The sequence below is a fragment of the Lipotes vexillifer genome, unplaced genomic scaffold (genome assembly GCF_000442215.2).
Source record: "Lipotes vexillifer unplaced genomic scaffold, Lipotes_vexillifer_v1.1 scaffold382, whole genome shotgun sequence".
In the NCBI taxonomy this organism is placed as follows: domain Eukaryota; kingdom Metazoa; phylum Chordata; class Mammalia; order Artiodactyla; family Lipotidae; genus Lipotes; species Lipotes vexillifer.
In genome coordinates this window covers 10,225,424-10,228,915 of record NW_006780611.1, presented here as the reverse complement: position 1 = coordinate 10,228,915, position 3,492 = coordinate 10,225,424, and the positions used below count along the sequence as shown (strand labels likewise).

The window sequence follows — 3,492 nt, the reverse complement described above, 5'->3', positions numbered from 1 at the left end:
GGGGGCGACGTTTTCCCCTCTTTCCTCAAGGAAGTCCCAGGGACAGCCCCGGAGAATCAGACTCAGGCCTGGACTCAGACCCAGGTTCCTTCACTTCCCTGCTGTGCGACCTTGGACAAATCACAGAGACTCTCTGAGCCGTGGCTCCCCCATCTATAACACGGGGACCTCAGTTCGACATTGTGTGGTTGCTGGGAGGGTTAAATGAGAAGGAATTTACAAAAGCTCCTAGCCCAACGCCTGGCACAGCGACGTGAGTTTCCTTACTGGGAAGCCTGTAAGTGATGGATGCTGCTTCCCAGCTCCTCCTGGATGTATCAAAGACTCTTGAGATTTTGAAGGTGGGGATGTTATTCAACCTCACCCATAAAGCAGGAGTCACCAGGTCAGATCGCTGGCAGGTACTCAGTTGGTTCTGCTTGAATAGCTCCAGGCATAAGGAGCTCACTATTTCACAAAACATCCACAGATGCACCTCCAGCTCTGGGAATCTTCTAGAAGGGGCTGTAATCTTCCATCTTAACCCCAAATCCAGCCTGTCCCTGACTGGGACTGCCTGAAACTGGCTTGAAAATGAGGCTGAAAGAGAGCTCTTCAAATAGACCAAGTGAGGGATGGGAATAACGGCCAGGGACGGTGAGGATGGGGCAGCCAGGGAGCAGGAAGGGAACAGGGAGGGGGCCAAAGTGAGAACTGGGCCCTCAAAACTCCCGGGTCCTGTCCGGGCTGGCCACAGTCTTCCACAGGAGGTGTGTGTATCTGCCTGTCTCTCCGTCTACTTCCAGGCAGGGCTGGGAGCCAGGAGCCCTGGGTTCAGGCCCCAGCTCAGCTTCTTCCACCCCCAAACCATCAGTGTGACCTTGGCGGGGCGGTGGGGGGGGGGGTCCACTTCCCTCCCTGGGCTTTGGTTTCCACTTTTGTAAAATAAGGGCATCAGACCAGTGATTTAAGTGCCAAGCCTTCTGTCTGAACTGAAACGCTCTCCTGCCAATGGCTGTGTCAGCCTGCCCCCCACCTCCAGCCCAGCGTGCCGGGAGCCGTGGGGCCCCTCAGTGTCCGGTTTCATGCCAGAGACCCTGTCTCTACCCCTGTCCCCCTCTTTCGTGTCTAGTACCTCTTTCACATCTAGGGCTTTTGAGGGTTCTATCACCCCATTTTACAGGTGAGGAGATGGAGGCATAAGGAGGTAAAGTCACTTGCTCAAGGTCACAGAGAGCCATTCAAAATTCAGGACTCCTCCTCTGTGCCCAGGACAGCAGCGGGACTCAAGGGCATCTTTTTTCAGGAGAGTCATCAAGATCTTGAATGGCCAACAGTTCTCGATACAGATGTAGAGTCTGCCCGGGGTGAGGGTGAGGGGGCTGCCCAAGGTCACACAGCAGAGCAATGACAGATCGGGGTCCTGAACCCAGGCTCCCTGCCTCCCAGGCCTCGCCTAGCCCAGGGGACAGCAACACAGGCCTGACCTCCTGCCCTGCCCTGGGATCTCCGAGATTAGAGCCCTTGTTCTGCCTCGAGGCCCTGCCTGGCTGCTCCCGGAAGCCCCCAACACCTGGGACTGAGGGGTTAGAGTGAGCAGGAAGACAGGAAAGAAAGTTGAGGGTTGGCCGCTTGCCCCCCAGCCCTCTGTCCCTCCCTCTCCTTCTCTCCTCGTGCAAGGGGAGCGGTGGTGATGTAATGCACTCGGCTTTGGTCCCGATGCCAATCTCAGAAGAGAGACGACAGATTGCGTGAGCCAAATTTGGCATCCTAGGGGGAGAGGCATGAGAAGTGGAGATGTGGAGGAGACGAGCGAGGAGCCTGGGGAGGCAGGAGACGGCCCCCTGCCCAGCAGACCCCGGAATGCCTCCCTCCTTCGATGCCGGCCCCCACCTCCGCCCTAGCCCACCTGGCCTCGGGGCCTCCCCTCCTCACTCTGGGAGGCCGGCCTGGCTGCTGCTGGGACCCTCCAGGCCTGGTGCTGCCAGTCCTGCCCCCCCGACACACCGCTCCAGCTCCATTTCCCACCGCCGCTAGTCTCCTGGTTACCATGCTGCTGGTTGTCATGTCGCTTACATGTCCTCGTGACTCAGTGGTCCCCGCAGAGGGGCCCCCTCCTCCTCACACCCCCCTCGGCACACGCCCCCGCCTCCCCCAGATCCACATTAAGAACCAGCCCGCCCTGTAAGCCTACACTGTTCCTCCTCCCCTTCCCTCTTAGATCCTAAGCTAAGAAATTTTTTCACGGCATCTCCTAAAGCTACTTTATTCTCTGCTCCGCAAATGTCTGTTAAGAACCTACTGTGCTCCAGGCTTGTGTCAGCTGCTTCCAGAGACCTCACATGGTCTGTAAATCACTTGGCAACCCAATGAAGTCAGTACCATCATCCCCACTCTCCAGTTGAAGAAACTGAGGCTCAGAGAGGTCAGGCCAGCTGCCCAAGGTCACCCAGCAGAAATTCAAGGCCAGCTTTGTCTGCTCCCAGTCACCCCAACACTTTTTATGGGAGAGGAGCTTCTCTTTCAAGGGTGACCCAAAGGTTCCTGAGGAATAGCTCCCAAGCCCCAGCTCCCCCCTCTCATTCTGGGTACTCCCCTTCTTGGTCAGCCTTATTTCAGGCCATATTCCCCTCTCCCCATTAGCTGTTCATCTTTCCGAAGGTAAGATGAGTCCTTACTCCCATGTGTTCAGCGCTTCCGCAGCCTGAACAGTCCTCAGCTCATCTGAGCGCAGGCGCCCCCTCCTCGCCTTGGAGGTCAGTGGGACAGGGAAGAGTGTCCTCATTCCACAGATATGGAAGTTGAGGGTCAGGGAGGAGCGTGACTTGTCCACGTGCCGGCTCCTCAGCTATAGCCGAGCTGATTTCTAGAAGCCTAAATGGAGGATATACAAGGCCCACTGCCCAGCCTGGAAAACCCCAGAAAGAGCCCATCCTCCCAGTGGAGAACAGAGTAGAATATTCTAGGTTCAGCCCTCCAGACTCCCATTTGGCTATGGGTCAGCTCAACGGCCAACAGCCTTTGCTCCTGCCATGTTGCACCTCAGCCCGTATCCTACCACCATCTTCGACGTTTTGTTCCCCTCATCCCAGGCCGAGCCAGGACCACCGTTTGGCTCTCAGGCCCCCCAAATCCTGCCAACAGCTCCAAAAAGCCCCAAAGCCCTGGAGCTCACAAGACTGGATGTGGGGGAGAAGTGGAACAGACATTTTACACACACACACACAGGTCTGGCTCCTCTCTGGGCCTTGCATGCGTGGCTCTTAGGCCTCCCTCCCTCAGCTCCCCCGTTCTCTCAACCTGCTTCTTGACATCCTGCTTCTCTTGAGGCCCTCACCTGCCAACTCAGCCAGGCCACCCTCCACCTGTCTCTCCCCCTCCCCCACCCTCTCCCCATCCCGGAGCCTAGGCTCTGGGAGCAAAAGTGTCATGTAGATGCTGGTCGGGGGGACACTGCGCACCGGCACGGTGGCAGGGAAGTTTCCCTACTCCAGGGCTCGTTCAGACCTCTCT

The 3,492-nt window shown here is 57.4% G+C and overlaps 1 protein-coding gene across 1 annotated transcript in view; it reads right to left on the bottom strand.

The window, feature by feature from the left end:
- Positions 1-3,492, bottom strand: part of KCNJ4 (potassium inwardly rectifying channel subfamily J member 4) — a 24,186-nt gene that overhangs the window by 19,867 nt on the left and 827 nt on the right. The window lies entirely within an intron of this gene.